This window comes from Styela clava, chromosome 4, assembly GCF_964204865.1.
Source record: "Styela clava chromosome 4, kaStyClav1.hap1.2, whole genome shotgun sequence".
NCBI lineage: Eukaryota > Metazoa > Chordata > Ascidiacea > Stolidobranchia > Styelidae > Styela > Styela clava.
In genome coordinates, this window is record NC_135253.1 from 22,213,461 (window position 1) to 22,237,153 (window position 23,693).

At 44.0% G+C, this 23,693-nt stretch overlaps 36 non-coding genes across 36 annotated transcripts; all 36 read right to left on the minus strand.

The window, feature by feature from the left end:
• Positions 1–1,135: 1,135 nt before the first annotated feature.
• Trnav-uac (transfer RNA valine (anticodon UAC)) lies at positions 1,136–1,208 on the minus strand. The gene has a single exon. It is a non-coding gene; the product is annotated as a tRNA-Val (tRNA).
• A 633-nt stretch (positions 1,209–1,841) lies between these two features.
• Trnav-uac (transfer RNA valine (anticodon UAC)) lies at positions 1,842–1,914 on the minus strand. The gene has a single exon. It is a non-coding gene; the product is annotated as a tRNA-Val (tRNA).
• Positions 1,915–3,253: 1,339 nt separating this feature from the next.
• Positions 3,254–3,326, minus strand: Trnav-uac (transfer RNA valine (anticodon UAC)). The gene has a single exon. It is a non-coding gene; the product is annotated as a tRNA-Val (tRNA).
• Positions 3,327–3,959: 633 nt separating this feature from the next.
• On the minus strand, positions 3,960–4,032 carry Trnav-uac (transfer RNA valine (anticodon UAC)). Its single transcript has one exon. It is a non-coding gene; the product is annotated as a tRNA-Val (tRNA).
• Positions 4,033–4,340: 308 nt separating this feature from the next.
• On the minus strand, positions 4,341–4,413 carry Trnav-aac (transfer RNA valine (anticodon AAC)). Its single transcript has one exon. It is a non-coding gene; the product is annotated as a tRNA-Val (tRNA).
• A 252-nt stretch (positions 4,414–4,665) lies between these two features.
• Trnav-uac (transfer RNA valine (anticodon UAC)) lies at positions 4,666–4,738 on the minus strand. Its single transcript has one exon. It is a non-coding gene; the product is annotated as a tRNA-Val (tRNA).
• A 530-nt stretch (positions 4,739–5,268) lies between these two features.
• On the minus strand, positions 5,269–5,341 carry Trnav-uac (transfer RNA valine (anticodon UAC)). The gene has a single exon. It is a non-coding gene; the product is annotated as a tRNA-Val (tRNA).
• Positions 5,342–5,975: 634 nt separating this feature from the next.
• On the minus strand, positions 5,976–6,048 carry Trnav-uac (transfer RNA valine (anticodon UAC)). The gene has a single exon. It is a non-coding gene; the product is annotated as a tRNA-Val (tRNA).
• A 633-nt stretch (positions 6,049–6,681) lies between these two features.
• Trnav-uac (transfer RNA valine (anticodon UAC)) lies at positions 6,682–6,754 on the minus strand. The gene has a single exon. It is a non-coding gene; the product is annotated as a tRNA-Val (tRNA).
• A 308-nt stretch (positions 6,755–7,062) lies between these two features.
• Positions 7,063–7,135, minus strand: Trnav-aac (transfer RNA valine (anticodon AAC)). The gene has a single exon. It is a non-coding gene; the product is annotated as a tRNA-Val (tRNA).
• A 244-nt stretch (positions 7,136–7,379) lies between these two features.
• Positions 7,380–7,452, minus strand: Trnaa-ugc (transfer RNA alanine (anticodon UGC)). Its single transcript has one exon. It is a non-coding gene; the product is annotated as a tRNA-Ala (tRNA).
• Positions 7,453–7,990: 538 nt separating this feature from the next.
• Positions 7,991–8,063, minus strand: Trnav-uac (transfer RNA valine (anticodon UAC)). The gene has a single exon. It is a non-coding gene; the product is annotated as a tRNA-Val (tRNA).
• A 309-nt stretch (positions 8,064–8,372) lies between these two features.
• Positions 8,373–8,445, minus strand: Trnav-aac (transfer RNA valine (anticodon AAC)). Its single transcript has one exon. It is a non-coding gene; the product is annotated as a tRNA-Val (tRNA).
• A 251-nt stretch (positions 8,446–8,696) lies between these two features.
• On the minus strand, positions 8,697–8,769 carry Trnav-uac (transfer RNA valine (anticodon UAC)). Its single transcript has one exon. It is a non-coding gene; the product is annotated as a tRNA-Val (tRNA).
• A 383-nt stretch (positions 8,770–9,152) lies between these two features.
• On the minus strand, positions 9,153–9,225 carry Trnav-uac (transfer RNA valine (anticodon UAC)). Its single transcript has one exon. It is a non-coding gene; the product is annotated as a tRNA-Val (tRNA).
• Positions 9,226–9,534: 309 nt separating this feature from the next.
• Trnav-aac (transfer RNA valine (anticodon AAC)) lies at positions 9,535–9,607 on the minus strand. The gene has a single exon. It is a non-coding gene; the product is annotated as a tRNA-Val (tRNA).
• Positions 9,608–9,870: 263 nt separating this feature from the next.
• Trnav-aac (transfer RNA valine (anticodon AAC)) lies at positions 9,871–9,943 on the minus strand. The gene has a single exon. It is a non-coding gene; the product is annotated as a tRNA-Val (tRNA).
• Positions 9,944–10,195: 252 nt separating this feature from the next.
• Positions 10,196–10,268, minus strand: Trnav-uac (transfer RNA valine (anticodon UAC)). The gene has a single exon. It is a non-coding gene; the product is annotated as a tRNA-Val (tRNA).
• A 709-nt stretch (positions 10,269–10,977) lies between these two features.
• Trnav-uac (transfer RNA valine (anticodon UAC)) lies at positions 10,978–11,050 on the minus strand. The gene has a single exon. It is a non-coding gene; the product is annotated as a tRNA-Val (tRNA).
• Positions 11,051–12,141: 1,091 nt separating this feature from the next.
• Trnav-aac (transfer RNA valine (anticodon AAC)) lies at positions 12,142–12,214 on the minus strand. The gene has a single exon. It is a non-coding gene; the product is annotated as a tRNA-Val (tRNA).
• Positions 12,215–12,581: 367 nt separating this feature from the next.
• Trnav-aac (transfer RNA valine (anticodon AAC)) lies at positions 12,582–12,654 on the minus strand. Its single transcript has one exon. It is a non-coding gene; the product is annotated as a tRNA-Val (tRNA).
• Positions 12,655–13,995: 1,341 nt separating this feature from the next.
• On the minus strand, positions 13,996–14,068 carry Trnav-aac (transfer RNA valine (anticodon AAC)). Its single transcript has one exon. It is a non-coding gene; the product is annotated as a tRNA-Val (tRNA).
• A 619-nt stretch (positions 14,069–14,687) lies between these two features.
• Trnav-uac (transfer RNA valine (anticodon UAC)) lies at positions 14,688–14,760 on the minus strand. The gene has a single exon. It is a non-coding gene; the product is annotated as a tRNA-Val (tRNA).
• A 309-nt stretch (positions 14,761–15,069) lies between these two features.
• Positions 15,070–15,142, minus strand: Trnav-aac (transfer RNA valine (anticodon AAC)). Its single transcript has one exon. It is a non-coding gene; the product is annotated as a tRNA-Val (tRNA).
• A 252-nt stretch (positions 15,143–15,394) lies between these two features.
• Trnav-uac (transfer RNA valine (anticodon UAC)) lies at positions 15,395–15,467 on the minus strand. Its single transcript has one exon. It is a non-coding gene; the product is annotated as a tRNA-Val (tRNA).
• A 533-nt stretch (positions 15,468–16,000) lies between these two features.
• Positions 16,001–16,073, minus strand: Trnav-uac (transfer RNA valine (anticodon UAC)). Its single transcript has one exon. It is a non-coding gene; the product is annotated as a tRNA-Val (tRNA).
• A 309-nt stretch (positions 16,074–16,382) lies between these two features.
• On the minus strand, positions 16,383–16,455 carry Trnav-aac (transfer RNA valine (anticodon AAC)). Its single transcript has one exon. It is a non-coding gene; the product is annotated as a tRNA-Val (tRNA).
• A 102-nt stretch (positions 16,456–16,557) lies between these two features.
• Trnav-aac (transfer RNA valine (anticodon AAC)) lies at positions 16,558–16,630 on the minus strand. Its single transcript has one exon. It is a non-coding gene; the product is annotated as a tRNA-Val (tRNA).
• Positions 16,631–17,517: 887 nt separating this feature from the next.
• Trnav-aac (transfer RNA valine (anticodon AAC)) lies at positions 17,518–17,590 on the minus strand. The gene has a single exon. It is a non-coding gene; the product is annotated as a tRNA-Val (tRNA).
• Positions 17,591–17,841: 251 nt separating this feature from the next.
• Trnav-uac (transfer RNA valine (anticodon UAC)) lies at positions 17,842–17,914 on the minus strand. The gene has a single exon. It is a non-coding gene; the product is annotated as a tRNA-Val (tRNA).
• A 1,286-nt stretch (positions 17,915–19,200) lies between these two features.
• On the minus strand, positions 19,201–19,273 carry Trnav-aac (transfer RNA valine (anticodon AAC)). Its single transcript has one exon. It is a non-coding gene; the product is annotated as a tRNA-Val (tRNA).
• Positions 19,274–19,330: 57 nt separating this feature from the next.
• Trnav-aac (transfer RNA valine (anticodon AAC)) lies at positions 19,331–19,403 on the minus strand. The gene has a single exon. It is a non-coding gene; the product is annotated as a tRNA-Val (tRNA).
• Positions 19,404–19,655: 252 nt separating this feature from the next.
• On the minus strand, positions 19,656–19,728 carry Trnav-uac (transfer RNA valine (anticodon UAC)). Its single transcript has one exon. It is a non-coding gene; the product is annotated as a tRNA-Val (tRNA).
• A 102-nt stretch (positions 19,729–19,830) lies between these two features.
• On the minus strand, positions 19,831–19,903 carry Trnav-aac (transfer RNA valine (anticodon AAC)). The gene has a single exon. It is a non-coding gene; the product is annotated as a tRNA-Val (tRNA).
• An 893-nt stretch (positions 19,904–20,796) lies between these two features.
• Trnav-aac (transfer RNA valine (anticodon AAC)) lies at positions 20,797–20,869 on the minus strand. Its single transcript has one exon. It is a non-coding gene; the product is annotated as a tRNA-Val (tRNA).
• A 252-nt stretch (positions 20,870–21,121) lies between these two features.
• Trnav-uac (transfer RNA valine (anticodon UAC)) lies at positions 21,122–21,194 on the minus strand. Its single transcript has one exon. It is a non-coding gene; the product is annotated as a tRNA-Val (tRNA).
• Between the last annotated feature and the right edge of the window lie 2,499 nt (positions 21,195–23,693).

A 23,693-nucleotide genomic window follows, 5' to 3' on the forward strand; every position in this document is an offset into this window, starting at 1 on the left:
GTCACGCTTGGCGGATTAAAAACCGTGTTCCCATAATTAAAAGGTGATACAGCGCAATTTTGGATGAAATATCAGATCTCATACGATTCAAAGAAAATTTAGGAATAAATCAAAGTAATATCTTTCTGACAAAAAAAATCAATCTTTCACCACTAAACATTTCAAAGCAATTGGTCTAGTATTCAAAGAGAAAAGCGAATATATCATGACGAAGAAGAAGGACATCAACAAGAACAACAACATAATATCAAAACGATTCAACGGTCCACGTGTCCAATAAGATAACAACGAGTCGCTCAGACACTTCTTTCTCATGATTTCCACGCATTGTTGTTGTTGTTGCCTTTGTTTTTGTGGCTTTGCGTGTTATTTGTCAGTTTTCATACAAGTTTTCAAAAAAAAAGTGGTAGTAAGGAAATGATAAACCCTTGTTTCCGTCCGGGCTCGAACCGGGGACCTTTCGCGTGTAAAGCGAACGTGATAAGCACTACACTACGGAAACGCTCGCCACTGGATGCCGATTGATAAGACTGTTCACTCTTGTTTATATAATACCCTCAAAAACTTCCGAGTTTCCAGTCGCAAGAATTTTCACAGACAGCCGTCACGCTTGGCGGATCAAAAACCTTGTTCCCATGAACCCACGCAAGGTAATCAGAGGTGCGATGGCGAGTGTATTCAACGCCTAGAACGATGAGCAACACCTCCGAGGGGAGGACTGACTCAAAATCCGAGCTATTGTATGTTCTAAATACTTGTACGTGACGGTTGTCGATACAAAAGAATTATGACAAAGTCAAATATAGGGTTTGTTTCCGCCCGTGCTCGAACCGGGGACCTTTCGCGTGTTAGGCGAACGTGATAACCACTACACTACGGAAACTACGCGAGCCTAGGTGTGGATTTCTGCGATACATAATTCCCAAATTTCCAAACCTCTCGCAAATAACCATCCCTGCTTGGGCTTCGAACCTGCGAACCCACGCAAGGTAATCAGAGATGCGGTGGCGAGCGTATTCCAACGCCTAGAACGATGAGCAACACCTCCGACGGGAGGACTCAAAATTCGAGCTATTGTATCTTTGAAATACTTATACGTGTTGTTTGTGAATGAAGTAAGGAAATAATAAACCCTTGTTTCCGCGCGGGCTCGAACCGGGGACCTTTCGCGTGTAAAGCGAACGTGATAACCACTACACTACGGAAACGCTCGCCACTGGATGCCAATTGATAAGACTGTTCACTCTTGTTTACATAATACCCTCAAAAACTTCCGAGTTTCCAGTCGCAAGAATTTTCACAGACAGCCGTCACGCTTGGCGGATTAAAAACCTTGTTCCCATAAACCCACGCAAGGTAATCAGAGGTGCGATGGCGAGTGTATTCCAACGCCTAGAACGATGAGCAACACCTCCGAGGGGAGGACTGACTCAAAATCCGGGCTATTGTATGTTCTAAATACTTGTACGTGACGTTGTTGATAAAAAAGAATTATGACAAAGTCAAATGTAGGGTTTGTTTCCGCCCGTGCTCGAACCGGGGACCTTTCGCGTGTTAGGCAAACGTGATAACCACTACACTACGGAAACTACGCGAGCCTAGGTGTGGATTTCTGCGATACATAATTCCCAAATTTCCAAACCTCTCGCAAATAACCATCCCTGCTTGGGCTTCGAACCTGCGAACCCACGCAAGGTAATCAGATATGCGGTGGCGAGCGTATTCCAACGCCTAGAACGATGAGCAACACCTCCGACGGGAGGACTCAAAATTCGAGCTATTGTATCTTTGAAATACTTATACGTGATGTTTGTGAATGAAGTAAGGAAATAATAAACCCTTGTTTCCGCCCGGGCTCGAACCGGGGACCTTTCGCGTGTAAAGCGAACGTGATAACCACTACACTACGGAAACGCTCGCCACTGGATGCCAATTGATAAGACTGTTCACTCTTGTTTATATAATACCCTCAAAAACTTCCGAGTTTCCAGTCGCAAGAATTTTCACAGACAGCCGTCACGCTTGGCGGATTAAAAACCTTGTTCCCATAAACCCACGCAAGGTAATCAGAGGTGCGATGGCGAGTGTATTCCAACGCCTAGAACGATGAGCAACACCTCCGAGGGGAGGACTGACTCAAAATCCGGGCTATTGTATGTTCTAAATACTTGTACGTGACGTTGTTAATAAAAAAGAATTATGACAAAGTCAAATATAGGGTTTGTTTCCGCCCGTGCTCGAACCGGGGACCTTTCGCGTGTTAGGCGAACGTGATAACCACTACACTACGGAAACTACGCGAGCCTAGGTGTGGATTTCTGCGATACATAATTCCCAAATTTCCAAACCTCTCGCAAATAACCATCCCTGCTTGGGCTTCGAACCTGCGAACCCACGCAAGGTAATCAGAGATGCGGTGGCGAGCGTATTCCAACGCCTAGAACGATGAGCAACACCTCCGACGGGAGGACTCAAAATTCGAGCTATTGTATCTTTGAAATACTTATACGTGTTGTTTGTGAATGAAGTAAGGAAATAATAAACCCTTGTTTCCGCGCGGGCTCGAACCGGGGACCTTTCGCGTGTAAAGCGAACGTGATAACCACTACACTGCGGAAACGCTCGCCACTGGATGCCAATTGCTAAGACTGTTCACTCTTGTTTATATAATACCCTCAAAAACTTCCGAGTTTCCAGTCGCAAGAATTTTCACAGACAGCCGTCACGCTTGGCGGATTAAAAACCTTGTTCCCATAAACCCACGCAAGGTAATCAGAGGTGCGATGGCGAGTGTATTCCAACGCCTAGAACGATGAGCAACACCTCCGAGGGGAGGACTGACTCAAAATCCGGGCTATTGTATGTTCTAAATACTTGTACGTGACGTTGTTGATAAAAAAGAATTATGACAAAGTCAAATGTAGGGTTTGTTTCCGCCCGTGCTCGAACCGGGGACCTTTCGCGTGTTAGGCGAACGTGATAACCACTACACTACGGAAACTACGCGAGCCTAGGTGTGGATTTCTGCGATACATAATTCCCAAATTTCCAAACCTCTCGCAAATAACCATCCCTGCTTGGGCTTCGAACCTGCGAACCCACGCAAGGTAATCAGAGATGCGGTGGCGAGCGTATTCCAACGCCTAGAACGATGAGCAACACCTCCGACGGGAGGACTCAAAATTCGAGCTATTGTATCTTTGAAATACTTATACGTGATGTTTGTGAATGAAGTAAGGAAATAATAAACCCTTGTTTCCGCCCGGGCTCGAACCGGGGACCTTTCGCGTGTAAAGCGAACGTGATAACCACTACACTACGGAAACGCTCGCCACTGGATGCCAATTGATAAGACTGTTCACTCTTGTTTATATAATACCCTCAAAAACTTCCGAGTTTCCAGTCGCAAGAATTTTCACAGACAGCCGTCACGCTTGGCGGATTAAAAACCTTGTTCCCATAAACCCACGCAAGGTAATCAGAGGTGCGATGGCGAGTGTATTCCAACGCCTAGAACGATGAGCAACACCTCCGAGGGGAGGACTGACTCAAAATCCGGGCTATTGTATGTTCTAAATACTTGTACGTGAAGTTGTTGATAAAAAAGAATTATGACAAAGTCAAATGTAGGGTTTGTTTCCGCCCGTGCTCGAACCGGGGACCTTTCGCGTGTTAGGCGAACGTGATAACCACTACACTACGGAAACTACGCGAGCCTAGGTGTGGATTTCTGCGATACATAATTCCCAAATTTCCAAACCTCTCGCAAATAACCATACCTGCTTGGGCTTCGAACCTGCGAACCCACGCAAGGTAATCAGAAATGCGGTGGCGAGCGTATTCCAACGCCTAGAACGATGAGCAACACCTCCGACGGGAGGACTCAAAATTCGAGCTATTGTATCTTTGAAATACTTATACGTGATGTTTGTGAATGAAGTAAGGAAATAATAAACCCTTGTTTCCGCCCGGGCTCGAACCGGGGACCTTTCGCGTGTAAAGCGAACGTGATAACCACTACACTACGGAAACGCTCGCCACTGGATGCCAATTGATAAGACTGTTCACTCTTGTTTATATAATACCCTCAAAAACTTCCGAGTTTCCAGTCGCAAGAATTTTCACAGACAGCCGTCACGCTTGGCGGATTAAAAACCTTGTTCCCATAAACCCACGCAAGGTAATCAGAGGTGCGATGGCGAGTGTATTCCAACGCCTAGAACGATGAGCAACACCTCCGAGGGGAGGACTGACTCAAAATCCGGGCTATTGTATGTTCTAAATACTTGTACGTGACGTTGTTGATAAAAAAGAATTATGACAAAGTCAAATGTAGGGTTTGTTTCCGCCCGGGCTCGAACCGGGGACCTTTCGCGTGTTAGGCGAACGTGATAACCACTACACTACGGAAACTACGCGAGCCTAGGTGTGGGTTTCTGCGATACATAATTCCCAAATTTCCAAACCTCTCGCAAATAACCATCCCTGCTTGGGATTCGAACCTGCAAACCCACGCAAGGTAATCAGAGGTGCGATGGCGAGCGTATTCCAAGGCCTAGAACGATGAGCAACACCTCCGAGGGGAGGACTCAAAATTCGAGCTATTGTATCTTTGAAATACTTATACGTGATGTTTGTGAATGAAGTAAGGAAATGATAAACCCTTGTTTCCGCCCGGGCTCGAACCGGGGACCTTTCGCGTGTAAAGCGAACGTGATAACCACTACACTACGGAAACGCTTACCGCTGGAAGGCAATTGATAAGACTCTTCACTCTTGTGTATTTAATACCCTCAAAAACTTCCGAGTTTCCAGTCGCAAGAATTTTCACAGACAGCCGTCACGCTTGGCGATTTAAAAACCGTGTTCCCATAATTAAAAGGTGATACAGCGCAATTTTGGATGAAATATCAGATCTCATACGATTCAAAGAAAATTTAGGAATAAATCAAAGTAATATCTTTCTGACAAAAAAATCAATCTTTCACCACTAAACATTTCAAAGCAATTGGTCTAGTATTCAAAGAGAAAAGCGAATATATCATGACGAAGAAGAAGGACATCAACAAGAACAACAACATAATATCAAAACGATTCAACGGTCCACGTGTCCAATAAGATAACAACGAGTCGCTCAGACACTTCTTTCTCATGATTTCCACGCATTGTTGTTGTTGTTGCCTTTGTTTTTGTGGCTTTGCGTGTTATTTGTCAGTTTTCATACAAGTTTTCAAAAAAAAAAGTGGTAGTAAGGAAATGATAAACCCTTGTTTCCGCCCGGGCTCGAACCGGGGACCTTTCGCGTGTAAAGCGAACGTGATAACCACTACACTACGGAAACGCCCGCCACTGGACGTCAATTGATAAGACTGTTCACTCTTGTTTATATAATACCCTCAAAAACTTCCGAGTTTCCAGTCGCAAGAATTTTCACAGACAGCCGACACGCTTGGCGGATTAAAAACCTTGTTCCCATAAACCCACGCAAAGTAATCAGAGGTGCGATGGCGAGTGTATTCCAACGCCTAGAACGATGAGCAACACCTCCGAGGGGAGGACTGACTCAAAATCCGAGCTATGGTATGTTCTAAATACTTGTACGTGACGGTTGTCGATACAAAAGAATTATGACAAAGTCAAATGGAGGGTTTGTTTCCGCCCGAGCTCGAACCTGGGACCTTTCGCGTGTTAGGCGAACGTGATAACCACTACACTACGGAAACTCCACGAGCCTAGGGGTGAATTTCTGCAAAACATAATTCCCAAATTTCCAAACCTCTCGCAAATACCCATCCCTGCTTGGGATTCGAACCTGCAAACCCACGCAAGGTAATCAGAGGTGCGGTGGCGAGCGTATTCCAACGCCTAGAACGATGAGCAACACTTCCGACGGGAGGACTCAAAATTCGAGCTATTGTATCTTTGAAATACTTAAACGTGATGTTTGTGAATGAAGTAAGGTAATAATAAACCCTTGTTTCCGCCCGGGCTCGAACCGGGGACCTTTCGCGTGTAAAGCGAACGTGATAACCACTACACTACGGAAACGCTCGCCACTGGATGCCGATTGATAAGACTGTTCACTCTTGTTTATATAATACCCTCAAAAACTTCCGAGTTTCCAGTCGCAAGAATTTTCACAGACAGCCGTCACGCTTGGCGGATTAAAAACCTTGTTCCCATAAATCCACGCAAGGTAATCAGATGTGCGATGGCGAGTGTATTCAACGCCTAGAACGATGAGCAACACCTCCGAGGGGAGGACTGACTCAAAATCCGAGCTATTGTATGTTCTAAATACTTGTACGTGACGGTTGTCGATACAAAGGAATTATGACAAAGTCAAATATAGGGTTTGTTTCAACCCGGGCTCGAACCGGGGACCTTTCGCGTGTTAGGCGAACGTGATAACCACTGCACTACGGAAACTACGCGAGCCTAGGTGTGGATTTCTGCGATACATAATTCCCAAATTTCCAAACCTCTCGCAAATAACCATCCCTGCTTGGGCTTCGAACCTGCGAACCCACGCAAGGTAATCAGAGATGCGGTGGCGAGCGTATTCCAACGCCTAGAACGATGAGCAACACCTCCGATGGGAGGACTCAAAATTCGAGCTATTGTATCTTTGAAATACTTATACGTGATGTTTGTGAATGAAGTAAGGAAATAATAAACCCTTGTTTCCGCCCGGGCTCGAACCGGGGACCTTTCGCGTGTAAAGCGAACGTGATAACCACTACACTACGGAAACGCTCGCCACTGGATGCCAATTGATAAGACTGTTCACTCTTGTTTATATAATACCCTCAAAAACTTCCGAGTTTCCAGTCGCAAGAATTTTCACAGACAGCCGTCACGCTTGGCGGATTAAAAACCTTGTTCCCATAAACCCACGCAAGGTAATCAGAGGTGCGATGGCGAGTGTATTCCAACGCCTAGAACGATGAGCAACACCTCCGAGGGGAGGACTGACTCAAAATCCGGGCTATTGTATGTTCTAAATACTTGTACGTGACGTTGTTGATAAAAAAGAATTATGACAAAGTCAAATGTAGGGTTTGTTTCCGCCCGGGCACGAACCGGGGACCTTTCGCGTGTTAGGCGAACGTGATAACCACTACACTACGGAAACTACGCGAGCCTAGGTGTGGATTTCTGCGATACATAATTCCCAAACCTCTCGCAAATAACCATCCCTGCTTGGGATTCGAACCTGCAAACCCACGCAAGGTAATCAGAGGTGCGATGGCGAGCGTATTTCAAGGCCTAGAACGATGAGCAACACCTCCGAGGGGAGGACTCAAAATTCGAGCTATTGTATCTTCGAAATACTTATACGTGATGTTTGTGAATGAAGTAAGGAAATGATGAACCTTTGTTTCCGCCCGGGCTCGAACCGGGGACCTTTCGCGTGCAAAGCGAACGTGATAACCACTACACTACGGAAACGCTCACCACTGGACGGCAATTGATAAGACTGTTCACTCTTGTGTATTTAATACCCTCAAAAACTTCCGAGTTTCCAGTCGCAAGAATTTTCACAGACAGCCGTCACGCTTGGCGGATTAAAAACCGTGTTCCCATAATTAAAAGGTGATACAGCGCAATTTTGGATGAAATATCAGATCTCATACGATTCATAGAAAATTTAGGAATAAATCAAAGTAATATCCTTCTGACAAAAAAATCAATCTTTCACCACTAAACATTTCAAAGCAATTGGTCTAGTATTCAAAGAGAAAAGCGAATATATCATGACGAAGAAGAATGACATCAACAAGAACAACAACATGATATCAAAACGATTCAACGGTCCACGTGTCCAATAAGACAACAACGAGTCGCTCAGACACTTCTTTCGCATGATTTCCACGCATTGTTGTTGTTGTTGTTGTTGCTTTTGTTATTTGTGGCTTTGCGTGTTATTTGTCAGTTTTCATACAAGTTTTCAAAAAAAAAAAGTGGTAGTAAAGAAATGATAAACCCTTGTTTCCGCCCGGGCTCGAACCGAGGACCTTTCGCGTGTAAAGTGAACGTGATAACCACTACACTACGGAAACGCTCGTCACTGGACGCCAATTGATAAGACTGTTCACTCTTGTTTATATATTACCCTCAAAAACTTCCGAGTTTCCAGTCGCAAGAATTTTCACAGACAGCCGTCACGCTTGGCGGATTAAAAACCTTGTTCCCATAAACCCACGCAAGGTAATCAGAGGTGCGATGGCGAGTGTATTCCAACGCCTAGAACGATGAGCAACACCTCCGAGGGGAGGACTGACTCAAAATCCGAGCTATTGTATGTTCTAAATACTTGTACGTGAAGGTTGTCGATACAAAAGAATTATGACAAAGTCAAACGGAGGGTTTGTTTCCGCCCGGGCTCGAACCGGGGACCTTTCGCATGTTAGGCGAACGTGATAACCACTACACTACGGAAACTACACGAGCCTAGGTGTAGATTTCTGCGATACATAATTCCAAATTTCCAAACCTCTCGCAAATAACCATCCCTGCTTGGGATTCGAACCTGCAAACCCACGCAAGGTAATCTGAGGTGCGGTGGCGAGCGTATTCCAACGCCTAGAACGATGAGCAACACTTCCGACGGGAGGACTCAAAATTCGAGCTATTGTATCTTTGAAATACTTATACGTGATGTTTGTGAATGAAGTAAGGTAATAATAAACCCTTGTTTCCGCCCGGGCTCGAACCGGGGACCTTTCGCGTGTAAAGCGAACGTGATAACCACTACACTACGGAAACGCTCGCCACTGGATGCCGATTGATAAGACTGTTCACTCTTGTTTATATAATACCCTCAAAAACTTCCGAGTTTCCAGTCGCAAGAATTTTCACAGACAGAACATACGTGATAACCACTACACTACGGAAACTACGCGAGCCTAGGTGTGGATTTCTGCGATACATAATTCCCAAATTTCCAAACCTCTCGCAAATAACCATCCCTGCTTGGGATTCGAACCTGCAAACCCACGCAAGGTAATCAGAGGTGCGATGGCGAGCGTATTCCAACGCCTAGAACGATGAGCAACACCTCCTAGGGAAGGACTGAAAATTCGAGCTACTGTATCTTCGAAATACTTATACGTGATGTTTGTGAATGAAGTAAGGAAATGATGAACCTTTGTTTCCGCCCGGGCTCGAACCGGGGACCTTTCGCGTGTAAAGCAAACGTGATAACCACTACACTACGGAAACGCTCGCCACTGGACGCCAATTGATAAGACTGTTCACTCTTGTTTATATAATACCCTCAAAAACTTCCGAGTTTCTAGTCGCAAGATTTTTCACAGACAGCCGTCACGCTTGGCGGATTAAAAACCTTGTTCCCATAAACCCACGCAAGGTAATCTGAGGTGCGATGGCGAGTGTATTCCTACGCCTAGAACGATGAGCAACACCTCCGAGGGGAGGACTGACTCAAAATCCGAGCTATTGTATGTTCTAAATACTTGTACGTGACGGTTGTTGATACAAAAAAATTATGACAAAGTCAAATGTAGGGTTTGTTTCCGCCCGGTCTCGAACCGGGGACCTTTCGCGTGTTAGGCGAACGTGATAACCACTACACTACGGAAACTCCACGAGCCTGGGGGTGAATTTCTGCAAAACATAATTCCCAAATTTCCAAACCTCTCGCAAATAACCATTCCTGCTTGGGATTCGAACCTGCAAACCCACGCAAGGCAATCAGAGGTGCGATGGCGAGCATATATCAACGCCTAGAACGATGAGCAACACCTCCGAGGGGAGGACTCAAAATCCGGGCTATTGTATGTTCTAAATACTTGTACGTGACGGTTGTTGATAAAAAAGAATTATGACAGAGTCAAATGTAGGGTTTGTTTCCGCCCGGGCTCGAACCGGGGACCTTTCGCGTGTTAGGCGAACGTGATAACCACTACACTACGGAAACTACGCGAGCCTAGGTGAGGATTTCTGCCATACATAATTCCCAAATTTCCAAACCTCTCGCAAATACCCATCCCTGCTTGGGATTCGAACCTGCAAACCCACGCAAGGTAATCAGAGGTGCGATGGCGAGCGTATTCCAACGCCTAGAACGATGAGCAACACCTCCGAGGGGAGGACTCAAAATTCGAGCTATTATATCTTTGAAATACTTATACGTGATGTTTGTGAATGAAGTAAGGAAATGATAAACCCTTGTTTCCGCCCGGGCTCGAACCGGGGACCTTTCGCGTGTAAAGCGAACGTGATAACCACTACACTACGGAAACGCTCGCCACTGGACGCCAATTGATAAGACTCTTCACTCTTGTTTATATAATACCCTCAAAAACTTCCGAGTTTCTAGTCGCAAGATTTTTCACAGACAGCCGTCACGCTTGGCGGATTAAAAACCTTGTTCCCATAAACCCACGCAAGGTAATCAGAGGTGCGATGGCGAGTGTATTCCTACGCCTAGAACGATGAGCAACACCTCCGAGGGGAGGACTGACTCAAAATCCGAGCTATTGTATGTTCTAAATACTTGTACGTGACGGTTGTTGATAAACAAGAATTATGACAAAGTCAAATGTAGGGTTTGTTTCCGCCCGGGCTCAAACCGGTGACCTTTCACGTGTTAGGCAGATCTCATACGATTCATAGAAAATTTAGGAATAAATCAAAGTAATATCCTTCTGACAAAAAAATCAATCTTTCACCACTAAACATTTCAAAGCAATTGGTCTAGTATTCAAAGAGAGAAGCGAATATATCATGACGAAGAAGAAGGACATCAACAAGAACGACAACATAATATCAAAACGATTCAACGGTCCACGTGTCCAATAAGACAACAACGAGTCGCTTAGACACTTCTTTCGCATGATTTCCACGCATTGTTGTTGTTGTTGCCTTTGTTTTTGTGGCTTTGCGTGTTATTTGTCAGTTTTCATACAAGTTTTCAAAAAAAAAAGTGGTAGTAAGGAAATTATAAACCCTTGTTTCCGCCCGGGCTCGAACCGGGGACCTTTCGCGTGTAAAGCGAACGTGATAACCACTACACTACGGAAACGCTCACCACTGGACGCCAATTCATAAGACTGTTCACTCTTGTTTATTTAATACCCTCAAAAACTTCCGAGTTTCCAGTCGCAAGAATTTTCACAGACAGCCGTCACGCTTGGCGGATTAAAAAACGTGTTCCCATAAACCCACGCAAGGTAATCAGAGGTGCTATGGCGAGTGTATTCCAACGCCTAGAACGATGAGCAACACCTCCGAGGGAAGGACTGACTCAAAATCCGAGCTATTGTATGTTTTAAATACTTGTACGTGACGGTTGTCAATACAAAAGAATTATGACAAAGTCAAATGGAGGGTTTGTTTCCGCCCGGGCTCAAACCGGTGACCTTTCACGTGTTAGGCAGATCTCATACGATTCATAGAAAATTTAGGAATAAATCAAAGTAATATCCTTCTGAAAAAAAAATCAATCTTTCACCACTAAACATTTCAAAGCAATTGGTCTAGTATTCAAAGAGAGAAGCGAATATATCATGACGAAGAAGAAGGACATCAACAAGAACGACAACATAATATCAAAACGATTCAACGGTCCACGTGTCCAATAAGACAACAACGAGTCGCTCAGACACTTCTTTCGCATGATTTCCACGCATTGTTGTTGTTGTTGCCTTTGTTTTTGTGGCTTTGCGTGTTATTTGTCAGTTTTCATACAAGTTTTCAAAAAAAAAAGTGGTAGTAAGGAAATTATAAACCCTTGTTTCCGCCCGGGCTCGAACCGGGGACCTTTCGCGTGTAAAGCGAACGTGATAACCACTACACGACGTAAACGCTCGCCACTGGACGCCAATTGATAAGACTGTTCACTCTTGTTTATATAATACCCTCAAAAACTTCCGAGTTTCCAGTCGCAAGAATTTTCACAGACAGCCGTCACGCTTGGCGGATTAAAAACCTTGTTCCCATAAACCCACGCAAGGTAATCAGAGGTGCGATGGCGAGTGTATTCCAACGCCTAGAACGATGAGCAACAACTCCGAGGGGAGGACTGACTCAAAATCCGAGCTATTGTATGTTCTAAATACTTGTACGTGACGGTTGTCAATACAAAAAAATTATGACAAAGTCAAATGGAGGGTTTGTTTCCGCCCGGGCTCGAACCGGGGACCTTTCGCGTGTTAGGCGAACGTGATAACCACTACACTACGGAAACTACACGGGCCTAGGTGTGGATTTCTGCGATACATAATTCCCAAATTTCCAAACCTCTCGCAAATAACCATCCCTGCTTGGGATTCGAACCTGCGAACCCACGCAAGGTAATCAGAGATGCGGTGGCGAGCGTATTCCAACGCCTAGAACGATGAGCAACACCTCCGACGGGAGGACTCAAAATTCGAGCTATTGTATCTTTGAAATACTTATACGTGATGTTTGTGAATGAAGTAAGGAAATAATAAACCCAACACCTCCGAGGGAAGGACTGAATCAAAATCCGAGCTATTGTATGTTCTAAATACTTGTACGTGACGGTTGTCGATACAAAAGAATTAAGTTAAGACAAAGTCAAATGGAGGGTTTGTTTCCGCCCGGGCTCGAACCGGGGACCTTTCGCGTGTTAGGCGAACGTGATAACCACTACACTACGGAAACTACACGGGCCTAGGTGTGGATTTCTGCGATACATAATTCCCAAATTGCCAAACCTCTCGCAAATAACCATCCCTGCTTGGGATTCGAACCTGCAAACCCACGCAAGGTAATCAGAGGTGCGGTAGCGAGCGTATTCCAACGCCTAGAACGATGAGCAACACTTCCGACGGGAGGACTCGAAATTCGAGCTATTGTATCCTCGAAATACTTATACGTTATGTTTGTGAATGAAGTGAGGAAATGATGAACCTTTGTTTCCGCCCGGGCTCGAACCGGGGACCTTTCGCGTGTAAAGCGAAAGTGATAATCACTACACTACGGAACGCTCGCCACTGGACGCCAATTCATAAGACTGTTCACTCTTGTTTATATAATACCCTCAAAAACTTCCGAGTTTCCAGTCGCAAGAATTTTCACAGACAGCCGTCACGCTTGGCGGATTAAAAACCTTGTTCCCGTAAACCCACGCAAGGTAATCAGAGGTGCGATGGCGAGTGTATTTCAACGCCTAGAACGATGAGCAACACCTCCGAGGGGAGAACTGACTCAAAATCCGAGCTATTGTATGTTCTAAATACTTGTACGTGACGGTTGTCGATACAAAAGAATTATGACAAAGTCAAATGGAGGGTTTGTTTCCACCCGGGCTCGAACCGGAGACCTTTCGCGTGTTAGGCGAACGTGATAACCACTACACTACGGAAACTCCACGAGCCTAGGGGTGGATTTCTGCGATACATATTTCCCAAATTTCCAAACTTTCGCAAATAACCATCCCTGCTTGAGATTCGAACTTTCAAACCCACGCAATGTAATCAGAGGTGCGATGACGAGCATATTCCAACGCCTAGAACGATGAGAAACACCTCCGAGGGGAGGACTCAAAATTCGAGCTATTGTATCTCGAAATACTTATACGTGATGTTTGTGAATGAAGTAAGGAAATATTAAACCCTTGTTTCCGCCCGGGCTCGAACCGGGGACCTTTCGCGTGTAATGCGTACGTGATAACCACTACACTACGGAAACGCTCGCCACTGGACGCCAATTGATAAGACTGTTCACTCTTGTTTATATAATACCCTCAAAAACTGCCAAGTTTCCAGTCGCAAGAATTTTCACAGACAGCCGTCACGCTTGGCGGATTAAAAACCTTGTTCCCATAAACCCACGCTAGGTAATCAGAGGTGCGATGGCGAGTGTATTCCAACGCCTAGAACGATGAGCAACTCCTTCGGGGGGGGGGGGGGGGACTCAAAATTCGAGCTATTGCATGTTCTAAATACTTGTACGTGACGGTTGTCGATACAAAAGAATTATGACAAAGTCAAATGTAGGGTTTGTTTCCGCCCGGGCTCGAACCGGGGACCTTTCGCGTGTTAGGCGAACGTGATAACCACTACACTACGGAAACTACGCGAGCCTAGGTGTGGATTTCTGCGATACATAATTCCCAAATTTCCAAACCTCTCGCAAATAACCATCCCTGCTTGGGATTCAAACCTGCAAACCCACGCAAGGTAATCAGAGGTGCGATGGCGAGCGTATTCCAACGCCTAGAACGATGAGCAACACCTCCGAGGGGGGGACTCAAAATTCGAGCTATTGTCTCTTCGAAATACTTATACGTGATGTTTGTGAATGAAGTAAGGAAATGATAAACCTTTATTTCCGCCCGGGCTCGAACCGGGGACCTTTCGCGTGTAAAGCGAATGTGATAACCACTACACTACGGATACGCCCGCCACTGGATGCCAATTCATAAGACTGTTCACTCTTGTTTATATAATACCCTCAAAAACTTCCGAGTTTCCAGTCGCAAGAATTTTCACAGACAGCCGTCACGCTTGGCGGATTAAAAACCTTGTTCCCATAAACCCACGCAAGGTAATCAGAGGTGCGGTGGCGAGCGTATTCCAACGCCTAGAACGATGAGCAACACTTCTGACGGGAGGACTCAAAATTCGAGCTATTGTATCTTTGAAATACTTATACGTTATGTTTGTGAATGAAGTAAGGAAATAATAAACCCTTGTTTCCGCCCGGGCTCGAACCGGGGACCTTTCGCGTGTAAAGCGAACGTGATAACCACTACACTACGGAAACGCCCGCCACTGGACGCCAATTGATAAGACTGTTCACTCTTGTTTATATAATACCCTCAAAAACTTCCGAGTTTCCAGTCGCAAGAATTTTCACAGACAGCCGTCACGCTTGGCGGATTAAAAACCTTGTTCCCGTAAACCCACGCAAGGTAATCAGAGGTGCGATGGCGAGTGTATTCCAACGCCTAGAACGATGAGCAACACCTCCGAGGGGAGAACTGACTCAAAATCCGAGCTATTGTATGTTCTAAATACTTGTACGTGACGGTTGTCGATACAAAAGAATTATGAAAAAGTCAAATGGAGGGTTTGTTTCCACCCGGGCTCGAACCGGGGACCTTTCGCGTGTTAGGCGAACGTGATAACCGCTACACTACGGAAACTCCACGAGCCTAGGGGTGGATTTCTGCGATACATAATTCCCAAATTCCCAAACCTCTCGCAAATAACCATCCCTGCTTGGGATTCGAACCTGCAAACCCACGCAAGGTAATCAGAGGTGCGATGGCGAGCATATTTCAACGCCTAGAACTATGAGCAACACCTCCGAGGGGAGGACTCAAAATTCGAGCTATTGTATCTTCGAAATACTTATACGTGATGTTTGTGAATGAAGTAAGGAAATGATGAACCTTTGTTTCCGCCCGGGATCGAACCGGGGACCTTTCGCGTGTAAAGCGAACGTGATAACCACTACACTACGGAAACGCTCACCACTGGACGGCAATTGATAAGACTGTTCACTCTTGTTTATATAATACCCTCAAAAACTTCCGAGTTTCCAGTCGCAAGAATTTTCACAGACAGCCGTCACGCTTGGCGAATTAAAAACCGTGTTCCCATAATTAAAAGGTTATACAGCGCAATTTTGGATGAAATATCAGATCTCATACGAATCATAGAAAATTTAGGAATAAATCAAAGTAATATCCTTCTGACAAAAAAATCAATCTTTCACCACTAAACATTTCAAAGGAATTGGTCTAGTATTCAAAGATAAAAGCGAATATATCATGACGAAGAAGAAGGACATCAACAAGAACAACAACATAATATCAAAACGATTCAACGGTCCACGTGTCCAATAAGACAACAACGAGTCCCTCAGACACTTCTTTCGCATGATTTCCACGCATTGTTGTTGTTGTTGTTGCCTTTGTTTTTGAGGCTTTGCGTGTTATTTGTCAGTTTTCATACAAGTTTTCAAAAAAAAAAGTGGTAGTAAGGAAATGATAAACCCTTGTTTCCGCCCGGGCTCGAACCGGGGACCTTTCGCGTGTAAAGCGAACGTGATAACCACTACACTACGGAAACGCTCGCCACTGGACGCCAATTGATAAGACTGTTCACTCTTGTTTATATAATACCCTCAAAAACTTCCGAGTTTCCAGTCGCAAGAATTTTCACAGACAGCCGTCACGCTTGGCGGATTAAAAACCTTGTTCCCATAAACCCACGCAAGGTAATCAGAGGTGTGATGGCGAGTGTATTCCAACGCCTAGAACGTTGAGCAACACCTCCGAGGGGAGGACTGACTCAAAATCCGATCTATTGTATGTTCTAAATACTTGTACGTGACGGTTGTCGATACAAAAGAATTATGACGAAGTCAAATGGAGGGTTTGTTTTCGCCCGGGCTCGAACCGGGGACCTTTCGCGTGTTAGGCGAACGTGATAACCACTACACTACGGAAACTACACGAGCCTAGGGATGGATTTCTGCGATACATAATACTATTGTATCTTCGAAATACTTATAGGTGATGTTTGTGAATGAAGTAAGGAAATGATAAACCCATGTTTCCGCCCGGGCTCGAACCGGGGACCTTTCGCGTGTTAAGCGAACGCGATAACCACTACACTACGGAAACGCTCGCCCCTAGACGCCAATTGATAAGACTGTTCACTCTTGTTTATATAATACCCTCAAAAACTTCCTAGTTTCCAGTCGCAAGAATTTTCACAGACAGCCGTCACGCTTGGCGGATTAAAAACCGTGTTCCCATAATTAAAAGGTGTAACAGCGCAATTTTGGATGAAATATCAGATCTCATACGATTCATAGAAAATTTAGGAATAAATCAAAGTAATATCCTTCTGACAAAAAAATAAATCTTCCACCACTAAACATTTCAAAGCAATTGGTCTAGTATTCAAAGAGAAAAGCGAATATATCATAACGAAGAAGAAGTACATCAACAAGAACAACAACATAATATCAAAACGATTCAACGGTCCACGTGTCCAATAAGACAACAACGAGTCGCTCAGACACTTCTTTCGCATGATTTCCACGCATTGTTGTTGTTGTTGTTGCCTTTGTTTTTGTGGCTTTCAAAAAAAAAAGTGGGAGTAAGGAAATAATAAACCCTTGTTTCCGCCCGGGCTCGAACCGGGGACCTTTCGCGTGTAAAGCGAACGTGATAACCACTACACGACGTAAACGCTCGCCACTGGACGCCAATTGATAAGACTGTTCACTCTTGTCCATATAATACCCTCGAAAACTTCCGAGTTTCCAGTCGCAAGAATTTTCACAGACAGCCGTCACGCTTGGCGGATTAAAAACCTTGTTCCCATAAACCCACGCAAGGTAAACAATCAGAGGTGTGATGGCGAGTGTATTCCAACGCCTAGAACGATGAGCAACACCTTCGAAGGGAGGACTGACTCAAAATCCGAGCTATTGTATGTTCTAAATACTTGTACGTGACGGTTGTCGATACAAAAGAATTATGACAAAGTCAAATGGAGGGTTTGTTTCCGCCCGGGCTCGAACCGGGGACCTTTCGCGTGTTAGGCGAACGTGATAACCACTACACTACGGAAACTACACGAGCCTAGGTGTGGATTTCTGCGATACATAATTCCCAAATTTCCAAACCTCTCGCAAATAACCATCCCTGCTTGGGATTCGAACCGGCAAACCCACGCAAGGTAATCAGAGGTGCGATGGCGAGCGTATTCCAACGCCTAGAACGATGAGCAACATCTCCGAAGGAGGACTCAAAATTTGAGCTATTGTATCTTTGACATACTTATACGTGAAGTTTGTGAATGAAGTAAGGAAATAATAAACCCTTGTTTCCGCCCGGGCTCGAACCGGGGACCTTTCGCGTGTAAAGCGAACGTGATAACCACTACACTACGGAAACGCTCGCCGCTGGATGCCAATTGATAAGACTGTTAACTCTTGTTTATATAATACCCTCAAAAACTTCCGAGTTTCCAGTCGCAAGAATTTTCACAGACAGCCGTCACGCTTGGCGGATTAAAAACCTTGTTCCCATAAACCCACGCAAGGTAATCAGATGTGCGATGGCGAGCGTATTCCAACGCCTAGAACTATGAGCAACACCTCCGAGGGGAGGACTCAAAATTCGAGCTATTGTATCTTCGAAATACTTATACGTGATGTTTGTGAATGAAGTAAGGAAATGATGAACCTTTGTTTTCGCCCGGGATCGAATCGGGGACCTTTCGCGTGTAAAGCGAACGTGATAACCACTACACTACGGAAACGCTCACCACTGGACGGCAATTGATAAGACTGTTCACTCTTGTTTATTTAATACCCTCAAAAACTTCCGAGTTTCCAGTCGCAAGAATTTTTACAGACAGCCGTCACGCTTGGCGGATTAAAAACCGTGTTCCCATAATTAAAAGGTGATACAGCGCAATTTTGGATGAAATATCAGATCTCATACGATTCATAGAAAATTTAGGAATAAATCAAAGTAATATCTTTCTGACAAAAAAAATCAATCTTTCACCACTAAACATTTCAAAGCAATTCGTCTAGTATTCAAAGAGAAAAGCGAATATATCATGACGAAGAAGAAGTACATCAACAAGAACAACAACATAATATCAAAACGATTCAACGGTCAACGTGTCCAATAAGACAACAACGAGTCGCTCAGACACTTCTTTCGCATGATTTCCACACATTGTTGTTGTTGTTGTTGCCTTTGTTTTTGTGGCTTTGCGTGTTATTTGTCAGTTTTCATACAAATTTTCAAACAAAAAAAAGTGGGAGTAAGGAAATAATAAACCCTTGTTTCCGCCCGGGCTCGAACCGGGGACCTTTCTCGTGTAAAGCGAACGTGATAACCACTACACGACGTAAACGCTCGCCACTGGACGCCAATTGATAAGACTGTTCACTCTTGTTTATATAATACCCTCAAAAACTTCCGAGTTTCCAGTCGCAAGAATTTTAACAGACAGCCGTCACGCTTGGCGGATTAGAAAACCTTGTTCCCATAAACCCACGCAAGGTAATCAGAGGTGCGATGGCGAGTGTATTCCAACGCCTAGAACGATGAGCAACAACTCCGAGGGGAGGACTGACTCAAAATCCGAGCTATTGTATGTTCTAAATACTTGTACGTGACGGTTGTCAATACAAAAAAATTATGACAAAGTCAAATGGAGGGTTTGTTTCCGCCCGGGCTCGAACCGGGGACCTTTCGCGTGTTAGGCGAACGTGATAACCACTACACTACGGAAACTACACGAGCCTAGGTGTGGATTTCTGCGATAAATAATTCAAAGTCAAATGGAGGGTTTGTTTCCGCCCGGTCTCGAACCGGGGACCTTTCGCGTGTTAGGCGAACGTGATAACCACTACACTACGGAAACTACACGAGCCTAGGTGTGGATTTCTGCGATACTTAATTCCCAAATTTCCAAACCTCTCGCAAATAACCATCCCTGCTTGGGATTCGAACCGGCAAACCCACGCAAGGTAATCAGAGGTGCGATGGCGAGCGTATTCCAACGCCTAGAACGATGAGCAACATCTCCGACGGGAGGACTCAAAATTTGAGCTATTGTATCTTTGAAATACTTATACGTGATGTTTGTGAATGAAGTAAGGAAATGATGAACCTTTGTTTCCGCCCGGGATCGAACCGGGGACCTTTTGCGTGTAAAGCGAACGTGATAACCACTACACTACGGAAACTACACGAGCCTAGGGATGGATTTCTGCGATACATAATACTATTGTATCTTCGAAATACTTATAGGTGATGTTTGTGAATGAAGTAAGGAAATGATAAACCCATGTTTCCGCCCGGGCTCGAACCGGGGACCTTTCGCGTGTTAAGCGAACGCGATAACCACTACACTACGGAAACGCTCGCCCCTAGACGCCAATTGATAAGACTGTTCACTCTTGGATATATAATACCCTCAAAAACTTCCTAGTTTCCAGTCGCAAGAATTTTCACAGACAGCCGTCACGCTTGGCGGATTAAAAACCGTGTTCCCATAATTAAAAGGTGTAACAGCGCAATTTTGGATGAAATATCAGATCTCATACGATTCATAGAAAATTTAGGAATAAATCAAAGTAATATCCTTCTGACAAAAAAATCAATCTTCCACCACTAAACATTTCAAAGCAATTGGTCTAGTATTCAAAGAGAAAAGCGAATATATCATAACGAAGAAGAAGTACATCAACAAGAACAACAACATAATATCAAAACGATTCAACGGTCCACGTGTCCAATAAGACAACAACGAGTCGCTCAGACACTTCTTTCGCATGATTTCCAAGCATTGTTGTTGTTGTTGTTGTTGTTGCCTTTGTTTTTGTGGCTTTCAAAAAAAAAAGTGGGAGTAAGGATATAATAAACCCTTGTTTCCGCCCGGGCTCGAACCGGGGACCTTTCGCGTGTAAAGCGAACGTGATAACCACTACACGACGTAAACGCTCGCCACTAGACGCCAATTGATAAGACTGTTCACTCTTGTCCATATAATACCCTCAAAAACTTCCGAGTTTCCAGTCGCAAGAATTTTCACAGACAGCCGTCACGCTTGGCGGATTAAAAACCTTGTTCCCATAAACCCACGCAAGGTAATCAATCAGAGGTGTGATGGCGAGTGTATTCCAACGCCTAGAACGATGAGCAACACCTTCGAGGGGAGGACTGACTCAAAATCCGAGCTATTGTATGTTCTAAATACTTGTACGTGACGGTTGTCAATACAAAAGAATTATGACAAAGTCAAATGGAGGGTTTGTTTCCGCCCGGGCTCGAACCGGGGACCTTTCGCGTGTTAGGCGAACGTGATAACCACTACACTACGGAAACTACACGAGCCTAGGTGTGGATTTCTGCGATACATAATTCCCAAATTTCCAAACCTCTCGCAAATAACCATCCCTGCTTGGGATTCGAACCTGCAAACCCACGCAAGGTAATCAGAGGTGCGATGGCGAGCGTATTCCAACGCCTAGAACGATGAGCAACATCTCCGACGGGAGGACTCAAAATTTGAGCTATTGTATCTTTGAAATACTTATACGTGAAGTTTGTGAATGAAGTAAGGAAATAATAAACCCTTGTTTCCGCCCGGGCTCGAACCGGGGACCTTTCGCGTGTAAAGCGAACGTGATAACCACTACACTACGGAAACGCTTGCAATCGCTCGTCAATTGATAAGACAATATAATCGATATCTTCGTTTATGTTCTTAACAATGACCAATCAGCACCAAGAGAGCAACGCTCAAATATATGAACACGTGGACCAGAGCGAAGCAATCCTTACCTTCGACGTTACCGGTACAATACCCTCAAAAAACTTCCGAGTTTCCAGTCGCAAGAATTTTCACAGTCAGCCGTCACGCTTGGCGGATTGAAAACCATGTTCCCATAATTAAAAGGTGATACAGCGCAATTTTGGATGAAATATCAGATCTCATACGATTCATAGAAAATTTAAGAATAATCAAAAGTAATATCCTTCTGGCAAAAAAATCAATCTTTCACCACTAAACATTTCAAAGCAATTGGTCCAGTATTCAAAGAGAAAAGCGAATATATCATGACAAAGAAGAAGAACATCAACAAGAACAACAACATAATATCAAAACGATCCAAAGGTCCACGTGTCCAATAAGTCAACAATGAGTCGCTCAGACACTTCATTCGCACGATTTCCACGCATTGTTGTTATAGTTGTTGCCTTTGTTTTCGTGGCTTTGCGTGGTATTTGTCAGTTTTCATACGTATTTTCGAAAAATAGTGGTCAATCAAATAACTTAGTTGGTTTATGTCTTCTGAGGATCTTTAGTTTAGTTGTAATAAGTAAATTTCAATATTGCAAAGGATGTGATAGACTGGGCTAAAATTAGGTATACACAGTGGTGGGATTCAATTTTTTTGTCAGTCGGTTCCATCAAAAAGTCATATTTCACACCCGGTTTATTTACAAAAAATCATTGACAGTTACCACTAACGAGTAATACTAACCGGTTCGCTAATCTCATAAAATTCCGTGAGACGGTTCTATAGAACCGGTGCGAACCGGCTGAATCACACTACTGGGTATATAGTAGTACCTGTAACGCTGTAAGCGGCACGTGGTTTAATGGTTCCAATAAAACTAATAGTTTGAACATGTAAGCGAGTTGGTACACGCGAACTCTCCAAAACACTTTTAAAATGAGCGGCAAAATTTTTTCAATGGTAAGGTATAGGGAAGAATTCTTTAGAGGCAATGGCCGGCCTCGTCCGATCTGCATCGTTATATCGGCTGTGGACAGAGTCACTGGAGTCCAAATATATTTCCCCGGGAGTCGAAATTAGGATCGGATTTACTTATTTTTATCTTAGGGGAGAGAAAAGCCGCCAAGACGGCTTAATCATATGACGAACCACGGTCCATGTCGGGTATAGGATTAGTTAGCCAGTTATTTGTTTCAGATACGACTTGATGGTGAATGAAGCCGTAACCGACAGCGGTCACATGGAGCACCCTACGCACCCAATATCAAATCTAAATAATTTTATTTTTAATTAGCTTTACGCCTCCTCAGAAAACGGTCTACGCTCCCCTTGTGGGGCGCGCAGAACCACCGCATTTCACGTCATAAACCTCATTTCTAGGTTTTACTCGTTTTCCAGGCATTTCTGGTATATAATTTGTTCGTGTCATTGAGTGTTAGGTTTTCAGAATGCCGAAATAATGTATTTTATTGTATAGAATTGATTCGAATTTGTTAAATAAAATAAACATGAACTATACATTAATTTAACAAATACAGTAACGGCCTCATCTATTTTATTCAAACGACACATCTGGAATCCAGCCCTGAGCTTTCATGTTCATACTATGTCGGAAGAAGTTTTATGGATCATTTCCTTTCAAAAAGAAATCACCTATGCCCAGGGATGCCATAACGTCCTTATTTCTAAGATTTGTCCTTATTTTGAAGAAAAATATTTTTGTCCTCATTTCTAGGAAACATTCTTATTTTTGTCCTTATTTTATGGGTCCAGGTTTTTATGCCAGGCACTTAGATTGGTCAATTCGAATGATTGATTTGCTATAAATGATATTTTATAACCTCATTGATTGCTACGCGCATTCATTATCTAATAACAGCAAATTAATTGACACTATGACAAAACAAAACAAAAGCCTACCGGTTAAAATCAGTTCGTGTAACTTTCGTCAAAATACAACAAGTGGGATGGAACAGATTGTTTCTAAAATTAAAAAAAAATGCTGGAGCAAATCCTTTGCAAAGTATGATTAGACACGGGTTGCACTGACAGGAATACATTTTGTTTATTACATTTCGTTCTTTGTTATTCTATTATTAGGTTTCCCTGATGTCCTTATTTTTGGGTTCATATATATCGATGGCAGCCCTGCCTATCCCCCTTATTGTGGCAAACTTCCTTCAATCACTTCCGCTGTACGTGAGATGTATTACCGTCATAAGAGGTTGAGGTTACGCCATGAATTGGGCGATGCTAGCTGCGAAATCCTTCCCCATCGACTTGCCTATACCTGGATAACTATACAAAGTTCCGAGTTCTATCATATTATTCTATCATATTTCTGTTCGTGTCATTGAATGTGTTTTCAGAATTTTGACATAAACTGTACGTATTGTATAAGTATA